Source organism: Amblyomma mixtum, chromosome 1, assembly GCF_055824585.1.
Source record: "Amblyomma mixtum isolate Tamu chromosome 1, ASM5582458v1, whole genome shotgun sequence".
Taxonomy (NCBI): domain Eukaryota; kingdom Metazoa; phylum Arthropoda; class Arachnida; order Ixodida; family Ixodidae; genus Amblyomma; species Amblyomma mixtum.
Window position 1 is genome coordinate 287,634,014 of NC_143012.1, and position 14,137 is coordinate 287,648,150.

The following is a 14,137-nucleotide window of genomic DNA, read 5'->3' on the forward strand; positions in this document are numbered from 1 at the left end:
AAACATGGAAACGAAGGCTTAGCGGCGCCACTCCAGAGGCCAATGCCTTGCCGAGCACCAAAACTGAAGACCGACCTTCAAATTCTCTGTGTACAGTTTCATTTCATTTCATTTATTGATCCCTTAAAGGCCCGAAGGCATTACATAAGGGGGGGGGCATATTGGTTTACAACGGCGATGATGGGAACATGCATAACAATAAAAAGAACAAACATACAAACAAACATAAAAGGGGTTGCAGTCATATCAGGGTTTCCCAGCAGGTGATACATCATTTAATAAAGATATGTCAAGCAATACTCGCTACAAAGAGCGCAGAAGTGATCAAGATTTATGTGAGGTGAATTTTTATTTTCTCGCGGAATGTTTTGTGATCAGTGCATGCAGCGATGTCGTTAGGCAGTGAATTCCATAGTGCTATTGCGTTGGGGAAAAATGAGTTGTTGTAAGCTGACGTGTGGCCACTGATGCGTGCTATCGGGTTACCGTGACTAAGCCGGGAGGACGTTCGTAGTGGGGCGGTTAATAGAGCGTGCCGTGATCTTGTGTTATGATAAAATGTATGAAGTAAGCATAGGCGGGAAACGACGCGGCGTGATTCCAGTGTTGAGAGACGGAGGGACTGCTTGAGGGTGTTGACACTGGCTTCTCTTGAGTAACATGAAGCGATGAACCGAGCTGCACGATTTTGGATTGATTCCAATTCGATGGTGAGATACGATTGCCATGGGTGCCAGATGGATGATGCATACTCTAATTTTGGCCACACAAATGTTTCATACGCGAGTTGTTTTATGTTAGGGGATGCAGATTTCAGATTCCTTCTCAGGTAGCCAAGTGTGCGTGAAGTGTCGGAGCAAATGGTTCTAATGTGGGTGACCCAAGAAAGTGTTGATGTGAGATGTACACCTAGATATTTGTAAGATTTTGCAACGGTTACAGGGACTGATGAAATGCTGTAAGTGTGATTCGTCAAGGTGTGTTTGTGAGTGAAGGACAACGATTTGCACTTAGTAAGATTTAAAGGCATCTGCCACTTTTTACACCATGATGCAATAACGTCAAGGTCCTGTTGCAAAGTGAGGTTATCGGTTGGGCTACTTATTGCGTTATAGATGACACAATCGTCCGCAAAGAGTCGCAATTTGCATTGAATATTAGAGGAATTGGAATTTATTCCAGTTCAGTTTTATTGGAATTTTTCTGTGACCCCAATGAGGAACGAACGAATATTGCAAAGCACGCTGTCGCTAGAGAATAATACAGGAGCGAAAGAGACGCGGACGCGCAGCTTACCAGAGCCTTTTAGATTCGCAGCCCTTATAACCGCTTGAAAGATAATAACCCCGTGCTCTCCAGTCTTTGCGCGATTACCTTGCTGTCTGCACAATGCTGACTCCCTGTTCGCACGAGTACAGTCAGGGGTTTGAAGTTATCCCGCATTACGAGCTTTCCGACTGACTTGATACTGCAAGCGCAAGTGAGTGTGAATGCTAGATACATGTGTAAATGCTGCAATAAATAAATGTTGTAAAACTTATTTTTTATTAAGTGTGTTCTTAAAAAAAATCAATACGTTCAGATAAGCACACATGTCCATGTTTGTCCCACATTCTGTGGACCATCCTGTGTACCACCTCTTCATGCACCTTTTTTCGAGTATGTATGTATGTTTACCTAAGGCTTCATAAACTAGTACCTACATGTTTAAAACACATTGGCTTCATCTGCTCTCCTGCTATAATTACAACCTGACATTTGCATTGTTTTGATACCTGGGACATCCTCTTGAAAGAATTACACCAATGAACATTTGAAATTCATGAAATTTGAATTTCAGATGTTGTATGAAATTTCAAACCATTAAATTTCCCCAGGAGTGCGCCGATGAGGACGACTGCACTGATACTGTTGTTTACATATCGCTGCGTACGAACATCTAGTGCTCGTTTTCATGAAATAAAACGCAATCTGCGCTTTAATTATATTAAACAATCTCTCCTCTTTTGTACCGGTTGTACCCGTGCTTGTTTACGCAGTGCGACAATCTGTGGGAAGCGCCGATGTGATCGCTCACATGACAGCCGAGTTGTTGCCATCGCGTAGGAACGGCACTTCTCACTAATTGTCCCTGCTTCTTCCGACGTGAGCAGTACTCTATTTTAAACTACTTTATCCAGAAGTTTGTTTGGTGACCGTTCGCGTTAACTGAAATGGCCTAACTTTTTATACACAAACTAGCGTCTGCGACGACTGCTCCTGGCCGTAAAGCGCTGCTCGGCGGTCTGGGTCACACCGGCGCTTCCCGTTCATCATATGTGCGCCCTGCGATGTAAGCAATAGGTGACTTCAGCTCACAGTTGTCGTAACTACACTCGCTGACCATTGGCATTTGGTTGCGAATTCGCTATTCACAACCGCCGCAATCACAGACCTCACCCTATGGACTCGCTAGGCCTAGTCGTCGCGAAAGGGAAGGGAGTCGTCGACTAAAATTGATTTCGCAAGCCCTTGTCGTTGGTGAGTGTTCACCTGTGCACATTTGAAATAAAGCCGTTCATTTCGCTTATTTCTAACACGGATAATGTAGAAGCGCGAATATATTCACGCTCAGCCGCCGACCTGCCGAGGACACGAAGGCTGACTGTCCGCCAATCGAATTCGTCGGTGTCGTTGACCTAAAAAACTTTTCCCACTACAGTCACATTATAGTCCATTAGATAGTTCACTATAATCACATGCTGCTGTTGACCGTGACAGTGTTATTGTCGGACTAGTGTGATCGCAATGGCTGCCGCCGTCGTCTTCATTGTACTCTTAAAACAAGCTGTGGCTTATTCGAATGCGTTTGGAAAGTGTCCTGCAGCACCGTGGGGGTCCGTCGAGTCCGAATGCCATTCCAAGTCTCGAATGCCATTCGACTCCGATCCCATTCTAACGTATCCGTGTAGCACAGGTGTAATTCTCCACGGTAATCAATTACATTTCAGATGGAGCCATATTAATTGTAATCGGTTTGCTATTTTCTGTAAGGTGTACAAGACTGATGCCAAACCGAGCTGTGCCAGCTGCGTCCCCATTTTCTACCTGAGCAAGGAATGCGGTTTGTACCACTGCTCATTGTAAAGAGCTGGGGGGAAAAGGGAAGAAAAATATTTTTTTTTTTGTATTCACCTCTCTTTCCTCGGCTGTTCTGGGGGAAGCGGAGACGGTAGAGGTGAAATACCAAGAAAGCAGACACGAGGGACAAGCGGAAACCGGTTCGGAGAAGGAAAAGAAGAGAAGAAGCAAGAATCTGCCTGCAGAAGGAGAAAAGGGTGAAAGGCATGAAGAAAGGCTGCAAAGGACACGTGGGTTTGCTCATTCGTCCTTCCGCGAATAGAGCGCGACCCGTCATTGCGCTGCGTGTTACTGGCAGCTGCTGCCGGATGTAGTTTGCACTTCGCGCCTCTGGACGGTGCTTCTCACGCTGTCTGCTATGCGACTCTGTGGTGTGCAGTCGCCGAGGGAATAACGCGTTTCGATAGCCTGCCAACAGGCTTACTTCGCGACGACGTCATCAATCCTGGTGAGTACTGTCGAACGTTTATCTGCTTGTATTTTGTAGAAGGGTGAGGAATTACTTATGCTCATGTACACTTTCACTAAAATGGTTCAATTTCGTCATCGTCCTTCCGTGCATCTTAGAATAAATATATGCAGACTAATTGTCATGGTGCAAATTGCGTTGCACCCTTATATCTCCAGCAATAAGTTTTGGGCGCGAAGCTTTTACATGTTTTCGACGCAGTCGCCTTTCATCAGCTCTTGACGGCGGGTGTACAGGGAAAATCACACTTAGAGGGAACAAGGCTCCGCGTGGCTTGCGACCAACCACGATTGCGACAAAGCCGGTAACAAACCCGTGCAAAGGGGCGCATGACACGAAGCACCACTTCGAGGTCCCTCTTCTCGTGCGCCACTGTGCATTGATTCATGAACGGGTTAGATGCAAAGGCACTGCGCAGGCACGCGGCAACGCGGAGCCGTGTTCCCTCTAAGTGTGATTGACCCTGTACGTTGCAAATTGCATGCAACCTCCAGCATGAGTGCAGCTAATAGGGCATTTAAGCTTCAGAGGTTGAGTCCTACTTTCATTTACGAACCTTGATGATTGCTCTGAATGGTTGAAATCTAAAAAATAATTGAACTGGAGACCAAAACTTTCTATGATGCGGCCCAATGCCATTTGGCAATCTTTGTTCCAGACGCACGTGGTTCGGGTGTGCACCGAGATATGTGAGACAGTTACTGCATCATTTCCTTTCCTCAAAACCAATTTTCAGTTCTTTCTCCAAGCCGCTATAGCCGTTCTCAAGCTTCACCCGCAAACATTTTTCTTTCGCTATTTCACGTCAGTAAACCCTTACAACAGTTAACAACTTGCAAAATTGCCGCTGACTTAGAAGATATTTTCCAAAAAAAAGATTTTTTCCCCAGTTTGCGTTATGAATTCCTGCTCGGCCCACAAAAGGGGAGATGCGTCAGTCGATGCCGAAATAGATTAGGGGCTTCTCCCACCTTCCTTTTCTAGAAAGAATGCGAGACTGTTGACTGTAAATCGGAAACTATCCTTCTTGAGAGTCTGACGTATATAATTTTGCAAGTTGTTGCAGAAAGAAACGCATGATCTCAGTGCGCATGCGCCTTTGTTGCACGCAGGCGCTGCGATAAGGAGCTAAACTTTCTAAATTCAGCCGGAATTTTTCTAGCGCCAAAAGTATAACTGGACAACAACTTTCTTTTCAGTTTATTTTTGCTTGCGAAAAGTGTTGCAGGCTCATAATATTAGTGAATAATTGGTAGCACCACTGCATGCATGACAGGTGAATAAAGATACCCTGCCTCTTCTTTTAGAACCGTCAATTATACTGCGTTTCGGTTTCGTATGTCTTGCTGATTTCAGCAGTATCATCGTGCCCCTTTGAATCAACGCCGGAAGAACGCTGCAAATAAAAAAAGAAAAGCTAGGCCATTTTCGAAGTTGGAGCTGCGCGCTACTTCCACTGCATGTTTGATAAGTACATCAAATGAGGAGCCTACAGTTTGGCCTACTTGTAGGGGCATGCATGTTCTTCTGTCAAGTAGCATGAACGATTCTACAATGATTTAGTGTCCAGAGCTTGTGTTGTACATTCTTCTATTTATTTTCTTAGCCTGTAATCTGTAAATCAGCTGCTCCGCAAGGTTTCTTTTCCAACCAAAAGGTCTCGTTCCCAGACGACACTCTCGCATGTATTGTGGAAACGAAGAGTCAAGTTCCCCCTTCTGAGGAAACTGGCTTGTAAAGATGGCCTCGAGAGGGCAGTCAAAAGAGTACAGTGGTACAGTATAGAAAAGGGTATTGCAGTCAACTTTCTGTAGCACATTAGGCTAGGCTGCTGCAGGCAGAGTGCGATCATCCGCAGTTTTCATACGCTCGAAGACTGAGTGTACCCAATTTATGCATTAAATGTGTGTACCTCCCCGCATGTTAAAACGATCTTTTTTTTTCTCACACAGGTTCACTTGGACAATGGATGCCATCACGACGTTGACAGAAGACTACTGAGAGTTATGCTGCCATTTTAAACTCAATACGAAATAAACCCTGTCGTGCGTACTGGTGTACTGTCACTGGAGTGCAAAACTGCCTTCTGATGTGCTGCACGGCACGCCACAAACTTATCGCACTAACACAAACATAACCAGGATTGTGGAAGAAAAAAATGTCTTTGAACTGCACGCAAAATGAGGTAGTTATCATGCCTTTTCAGCGAGTAGCTTTGTTCTGTAGGTGTATGGTAATGCTGCGTTTAGTTGCAATGTGAGTTATACATTACAGCTGATGCACCGTTACCACACACTTACATAGGGAATTAGTTTCCAGGCCCAAAAAGTATCACTGCGAACGCGCCTGTGCCTTACTTTCGAGAAGGTGTATCAATACACTGCAATACGGGATAGCCTACAGTCCTCGGGACGGTAACGTTACCCTACCAAAAGAGGCGTAAGTATGCACCTCAACGGGCAAAACATACACACTTGCAGAGCAATGTTACGCCCACTGATACTGTGCAAAGTTGCACTTCGGGACCGCTGTTATAAACTGATTAGGTAGGTTTACCTATAGCCTTGTACGCTTAACATTACCCTTTCTAACACGGTGTAAGGGTGCACCTGAAAAGATCAAAACCATATCCTCTTGCAGAACAACGTTACGCCCATTGATAAGGTGTAAAGTTGCACTTCAGGAGCGTTGTAGTAAGCTCATTTGAAAGGCTTAATTGTAGCCCTTGGGAGGATAAGTTTACGCTTTGAGATCGAGCATAAGCTTGTTCCGAGTCGGTGCAAAGATGCACCAGAAAGTAAAGCATATGTTTGCACTTTCACGGCCTAAGCGTCAGTCTTTCTGAGGAAGGGTAACGTTAGTCATGAAGGGCTTATACTTACACCTGATCAAACGGAATAACATTAGTCCTATTGCAGCCTAAACTTTACACCACACACACTTAGTCCCCCGACGAGGGTGCAAATTTGCACCAAAAGGGGCTCGCCACAGCGTCAGTGGATTTACCCCCTTAAAGGACTAAAATCACACCTTTTTTTCTTAGAGTGTATCTTGTGCTGAAGGCGTCATTTATTCGATTCCTTTGTTTTGTGGCTATGCATAAGGAGGCCAAACTGGCAGGAGCCTTAATAAAAGATTATCAGAGTACAACTACAATATGAGACAGCGGATTTCGGATCATCTGTGTGTTCACTGTAGAGATAGTAAATGCACATCTGAGTAGTCGCGAGTAACACGATTGTGCTGCGTAGCTATGCTGACAAAACTACGCGAGCAATAGTTGAGGCTGAAAAAATTGCAAGCCTCAAAAAGCGTTGTGTCAGCACTCCTGCCATAGCTCATCTGGATAAGGAATTGCGTTTCCTTTCTGAAGCTGGGTGATGAAGCTGGGTGATCATGGTGCTCCTGCGTAATATTTGGTTCTGATGTCTGTCACTCAGACTTAGTTATTCTCGTTTTTTACGCTTGCTGTATATTTACCGATGTGTCAGAACAATAAACTTCAGTTCTTAGCGCATTTGTCTCGTCTTCTCTTTCTGTGCCCGCTCTGTGGTTTTGCGCTGTTTTCCATTGTAGTCGTGAGGTTTACAAGAGCAGATTTTGGTTGATCAGGAATTGAGACTGACAATACCTCTCCACGCCGACATTCTTCACACAATTGCGCTTTGTTCTGAAGTGATTCCGTCCGTTTTTTTTTTTTTTTTACTGTGTATTCTCCCTAGATGACACAGAGCAAGAGATTAAAATTGCCAAAGTGCCGCAGCAATCTCCACAGCATATATTTGCTCGAAAGACTAGGGGTCTCAGCACAACTCTAATTTTTTTGTGTCAAAAATAAAAAAAGTAAGCTTGTTCTTTTCCGAAGCCGCTGCGTCTTACTTGCCGGTCTCTTTGTTTTCTTAGCGAACAGGCATACAGGTGCAGATTTTTCGACGCTTTCTGAGCTTTAAAGGTCCATAGACAAAATTTGCTAGCGTGTTTCATTTTTTGTAATGATGCGCAAGACTTAGTACTCATGCATGGGTAACCATGTGCTATTTGCGAACGAATGCTACATATTCTAATTGAATTTTTCCGTCATGCTGTTTATGTTTCAACAACCCAACGGCGACTGTGGCGTAACGGTCGGAGTAAAGTTCAATGAGGCACAAAAAAAAGCATCACTGCTTCTTTATTCGTTGTCATTTCGGCTCTTGAGTGAGGTTGACTTAGCTAAAACGACGATGCAGGGATTGTATCACAACTTTTTACGCTATTTTTTGCGCACGAGTACCTCATAGGAAGCAAGGCCCCCTTGAAGTCACTTATGAAGACCGCTGCATACGCAACGATTACCCTCTGCCTTTTGAAAGTGCATATCTATTTCCGAGTGTTAGGAGATTATAAGAACCCAATATTGCCTAATACTCTGCTGCATTGAATGACGGATAACTGATATATGTAATAATGAATTTTGGAAGGAATAAATCTTTTCGTGTGGTCAACTGATACTGAAGTGATCAAAAATGAAATTCCATTGTTTTCGCCTTTGAAGGAACAAGGGATATCAGAAGAAATTTCAATTCTGATGTTTATATTGATGACTGCTTTCACTTAATCGTACCAACTTTTCTCCAGCAGCGCTTGATTCAACGGACTTCTCTCCCTTCCTTGTATCAACTTTTTTTCCAGCTCTGCGCTGAAGCCGAACTGCGATTGGGGACTTGGAGAGGAAACTGAAAGCAGTGATTTCAAGTGTTTTCAAGCAAAGAAGAACTGAAATGCACATTTCTCGACATTGGCAAGCATTTACAAGGCCATTCTAGGCATGAGCTCATCAACGAGGTTTGTGGAATATTATTATGCATTCATCTATCAGTTACTGTGGCATCCAGTGCCTTTTCAGGACTTAAGGTTCACTTTCAAGGAAGATTACGTAATATTCCAATGCTTTGATATTTACGCTGCGTTGTCTATATATTTCTATTTTTTTTATTGTGCCACGTATTCTCTCCGTGCAGGGGTCAAAGGTAACGACAAGATGCCTGACAGATCCTCTGCGCCCCTACAGATTAGGGCAGCATAATATTTATATAAGGCACAAAATTTAGCAACAAAATTTGAAAACAATTTGAAAGTACATCTCTAAAACATTCCTATTGCTTCCACGTGATGAATAATAAATATAGTGCACTGTAACAAAACTAGGAAATGCACAAACAGCAAATATTATAGTTTACGCGCTGCGTACGAATTGCGACTGTCGACAGGTGTACGTGGTTCCATTCTTATGAATCCACTGGAACAGTTTGAAGTAATAAACTTGATCGTCCTTAAGACTGTTATATTTAATAAAGAGCGGTTTCGTTCGAAGCGCTAGTTTATCACCAACGTAGTCTTCACATATTCTCAATATTTTCTTTTGGACAATTATTGGGTTTTTTTATAGTTTGAAGCAGTTGTGGTCCCTCATACCAAAATGCCGTAACTAAGTTTGGAATGGAAAAATGAGTAGTACAGGCTTTGTTTTAACCAACTCGGTAGTACTTTTTGTATCCTTTGTATGCAGCCTGTAACAAGAGATAGCTCGCTTTTTGATTTGTCAACATGACTCTGTAAACTACACGCCGCAAAACTTTTGTTAGGTTACTTGTTCCAGTAATGAGGTCTAAAATTTCAACTGAACGGAGTAGGCATTTCAGTAGAGTTAGTTCATGGGCTAGTTGGTATACTTGATTTAAACTCATAGTTTTTCAGCACAACGGCACACGGCCAAAGAACAGAAGCAGGAAGAGAAGAGAGGGAGCACGCAAGAGACCTAATGAATGGGGAAGGTGCTAACCTTGTCGAGAACTGCGCTACTTTCAAGGATTGTACACCGGTGCTTTCTGGAGTGAGGATACTGAGCACAAGCAAATCAAAAACAACCCGTGAAACGATAGAGGCATATTATATTCAGAGAGCAGGGTCAGAATGTGCCAGCGATACTTCAGTTCTTTTGTATGCTGCAGAAAAGATGTTCCTTTCAAAGTTTATGCGATAAAGATGTGAAACGAATTTTTTTCTTGTTTACCTTGCACGGTGTGTGTGCTGTGTGTGCGTCCCTAAATAAACAGTTGACAGTAAACAGCGCTGTGTTCGTCCTTCTTCTCTTCCTGCTTCTTTTCTTTGGCCGTGTGCCGTTGCGCTGAAATACCATGAGGGAGTAGGCATCTTTTCTATATGCTGGCTTAAAAATTATATATCTGTTTTTACTTGTGTTTAAACTTTGTTGGGAGAATCTTAGCCTTACTTTAATGTGACATTCCGCAGACTGCACTGTCTAATGACCTCCAAGTCACGGCACTTCATGTGTATACTCCACTGAACGCACTTGTGTTTATTCTGGAAGTACTGCAGAAGTCATCAGGATCAAATGGAAGCCAGCGAGCCCTCATTTTCTGCCGGCTGACATGCGCTATAAAAAAACCTGGAGTACCCACCCTCATTCGCACCCATGGATGTCCTACTGCAGAAGCCATAAACCAACTGACACAACAGTGCTTTGTAGACTGCTCACAAGCCGCCCGAGAAATCTCATGCTTTTGAAAAAAAAAGGTATTTGTGCTAAGGGTACGAAAGCATATATCGTGCTATAATAGTTTGCTTCCCAAGATGCTGAAATGTGTTCTGTAGGGGTTGCTTCAGTGTCTTTTTTTCTGAACTGCAGTATATTCGCATCATGTATTACAAATATTGCCCACCTTAAATACAGCTACAGTTACAGTTGATCTCCTTATGCTTGCTTTCTGAAGTGCTTTGAGGTGTGCGTATCTTACAATGGCATTTCTGGTGGAGACTTTATGTCGAAACTCTAGGTAATTTATGCTGTATTTCTTGAAGTCATACGCTCTGAAAACTGCTAGGTGTATCTAGCTCACATACAGGGTCTGTTCTGAAAGTAGTAGGACTGGTTTTTTCCTGGGCGAACGGGCGGACGGCAGGCGGTCTACGCGTGCAGGATCGTTGAAGGGGGATATTGGGAATGCTGGGGAAAATCGCCAGTCGGCTCTCGGCCGTTCAAGAGAGCAGGTCGCTTGTGCTGTGAACCCCTGTCGAAACGTCTCGTCACGCAGAATCATGGAGCGTTTACCGGATCAGCGATACGCGATCAAGTTTTATGTAAATCTTGGTAAAACGTGCAAAGAGACCCACGAAATGATTACGGAGGTCTACGGTGACGCTGCCATGGGTAGACCAGGTGTTTTTTGAGTGGCGCAAGCTGCTCCGAGAAGGTAAAGAAAGAGTGGAAGACGACGACCCCTCCGGACGCCATTCGATCAGCAAGACCAACGAAAATATGCAGCGAGTGAAACATTTACTGAACAGTGATTGTAGGATGAGTATCAGAATAATTGCTGATGACTTGAGCATTTCTCAAACCCAAGTTTTCGAGATCGTGACAGAAAACTTACCCATGAGGAAAGTGTGCGCGAAGTTGGTGCCGGGAGTGTTGTCAGAGGAGCAAAAGGCCAACCGGAAAGCGATCTGCCAGGATCATCTTCACCATGTGTATGAGGACCCTGATTTTTTGCCAAGTACAAGGCGGCAACGCTGCCTCAGCCCCCCTACAGCCTCGACTTGGCCCTGCCAGACTTTTTCTATTCCCGAAAATAAAATCGACGCTCAAGGGGGAACATCATGGATCGGTAGAGGCGGTTCAACAGGCCGTGACGAGGGAGCTAAACAGCACTCCGGTCGAGGCGTTCCTGGAGGCGTACGAAAACTGAAAAACTCATGAGCGGCAGCGTGTAGGTGCGGAAGGGTGCTACTTTGAAAAATTCTAATCGTTTGTACTACTCTCATGAATAAATTTTATTAAAAAGAAATGAGTCCTACTACTTTCAGAACAGACCCTGTACATGCAGTTTAGCACAGATGTTTTAATGATGGCCCTCTTCCTTTGGTTTTGTATCTGGCTGCAAGCTTTGATAGCACTCGTGCTGCCTGTGCTTCTTGTATACCCGTTCTTGAGCTGTTAATATTGCCAGGACGCGGCCTACTCTCCCCATTTAGTTGCCTTAACAAGGGAGGGCGCCGGCGTCGCAGCTCCACGAACGGCGTGACGGCTGCGCGCGCGGGTTGGGTACTCCCTCTTCGGCTGGGAAACTAGACGCGTGCTGACGTTCAGGCGCGGCACTCCGCTCTCCGCCAGCGGGGCGAGGTCCCGTGGGGAGGAACGTTTCCCCCCATCTCGTCCCGTCCAGCCGGGGAGTATCCTGTGCCCTAACGTGGGTGAACTTTCGCTCATAACCTTGCTGGTGAGTCGGACGACCTCGATTCCTCAGCGTATTTTGTTGCTAGCTGGCGTTATTGTTATTGAAGTAATTAATGCCTGTTTGTGTCAGCCAGAGTGTCATTCCTTTGTTCCCTCAGAGCAAGGCCCGCCGTGGTCGGTATGCGCTCGGTAGCGTACGCGATCACGGGGCACGGGGTGGGGTCCAGTGGTTTTGAACTATCTCAGCAGCGATTAAGTGGGGATAATGTATGTCCCCCCGTTAAAACCCAACAATGCGCAGTCACTTTAATGTCTAGCTCAAAAAGTGTTATAAATTATTGACACAATAGTGCAGCCTCTGCTTTTATACTACTTGTATTTCAAGTTAATTGTGTTCCTTATACAGCAGTAAAGCTGTTTTAGCAACTCGTTTAACATCATATTGGTCTCTTATTATGTTCGTTTTCTTGCACCACGATGACAGTCTATTTTGTTTTATTTACTTTAAAAGGAATTTATTATCTAGTGGACAAGATTTTGTCGAAGTGATAATTCATGTGAGCTATTTCCTTAAATCAGTTGCATGTTCTTATTTTTTGTCCTTCAAACAGCAATATACGATGGGCTCAGATTTCACGGTGCCTTTTATGTCATTTGGCAGCGTTTATTTTTATATATACTTGCTGTGTTATCTCTCCACTACGAGAGAAATATTTTACGAAACTAGCGCCTTGACCATGATGCATCATTTTTGTACGTTAGGTTTTCTTTGATGCAGCCAAGACTCGGGAAGTTGCGGTATTGTGTATATTTGTGCCTATTCTTGGATGCAATGCAGTGAGCGTTTTTGAATATCGCATGATATTTCCGGGAATCTTTGTAGCGTTCGTTTGTAGTGTTTGTTTTTTCATGCTTCAAGGCTGCCGACACGCCGCTTTATCGCTTCGTTTGTGACGCAAGACGCGCCTAGATTTATCTCGATTGATCGCATCCAGACGGAGCCGATTCTACTTTGAGCCAGAATGTTCTAGTAACTTCCCAAGCTTTATCTCGAATGTTCGCTGTCAGCTTTAAAAAGAGCACGGCCGACAGCGGCGGGTATTCTGTTCGACAACTGCCGAGCACGCTTGTTGCTACGCCGCCTCCGAATGATTAAGTTCTTCGCGGGCGCATGTCAGCCCAAATAAAGATCAGAAGGGTAGCGGATCGGGCTAGTTGGTGCAGATTTGACATTTTTCAAGCGCTAAGACAACAAGGACGAAGAAGGAACAGACAAGGACGGGCGCTAGGCGCTGGGAAAAAAATCCCAAATAAAGAGTTTCGTTTAGAAGCGGTTCTCGGTGTCTTCCTGTTCACCGGACTACAGTCATCACTATATACGTGACAATATTTTTTGTGTCTTTTTTCTACACCCTTTTCCTTGTTGGTCAATTTTCGTGCAGGTCAAATCTCAATTCACCAAAGTCCTGTGTTTTGTGAGCCTAGCAAACAACAAGGACATTTTTAATAAAATGATCTTTTATGCGAACCATAAGTTCATACAAAGGTTATACAAGTTGGAGCAAGTAACCTATGTCCTTCTGAAGGCTTAATTCCTTTCTGAAGATTACACGGCTAAAAAGCGCGTAACCTATCTACCGCTGTCACTTTTATAAAGGTTACAGATGTAAAGGTCACATTGTTAAGATCGGAGAACATGGGCCTGGGAAGAATTACTTCCACACGTGAGTCATCGTGAGGCCAAGATGCGGCGAGGGTTGGCAACGGCGGCAGCAGCGGCGGAAGCAACGGCGGCGGGGGCGTCAAGGGGCTGAGTCTACCCTCGAGTCGCCGGACGACGGAGTGGTGTAATGATCGGAGGCCCAGACAGCGGAGAACGGCGAGACCGTCAGGCGCCATCAGGTATGCGGCCAAAAGCGCTGCTGTTTTTCGGAGAAGACGCAAGGAAACGGGTGCCTGGGGACGGCTTCTGGCGGCGGCGTTGGCGTGGACAAAAGCTCTAATCCCCTTCGCCGGCGATGCTGAATGCGGCTCTGGTGCCGAACTGCGCTCCTGGGGACTGGCAGCGGAAACAGGCGAGCCAGTCCGGCGTCATCAGGCTACTGCGACGGAAAGCGCTGCTGTTCGGGGGAGACAAAAGAGACACTGCGTGGGGCAGCTACTGGCGACGGCGTCGGCGTACACAAAGGCGTCTAATCCCCTTCGCCGGGAAGGCTGAGCGCGATGTTTCTCCCGGACTGCCCGTGGACTGACCGACGAGACCCAGTGGCGACGACGGCGGGGCACGGCGCCGCGGATGGGCGACACGGCTG

The 14,137-nt window shown here is 45.1% G+C and overlaps 1 long non-coding RNA gene across 3 annotated transcripts in view; it reads left to right on the forward strand.

Moving 5' to 3' along the window:
• LOC149371965 (uncharacterized) overlaps positions 1-14,137 on the forward strand; it is a 43,678-nt gene that overhangs the window by 19,403 nt on the left and 10,138 nt on the right. For 2 of the 3 annotated variants that reach the window (XR_016286944.1, XR_016286943.1), the window contains 2 exons: positions 8,261-8,413; positions 8,590-9,695. This is a non-coding gene — a long non-coding RNA (uncharacterized LOC149371965). Of the gene's footprint in view, positions 1-8,260; positions 8,414-8,589; positions 9,696-14,137 lie in introns of those variants that run through there. The other variant, XR_016286945.1, reaches the window with a different exon arrangement.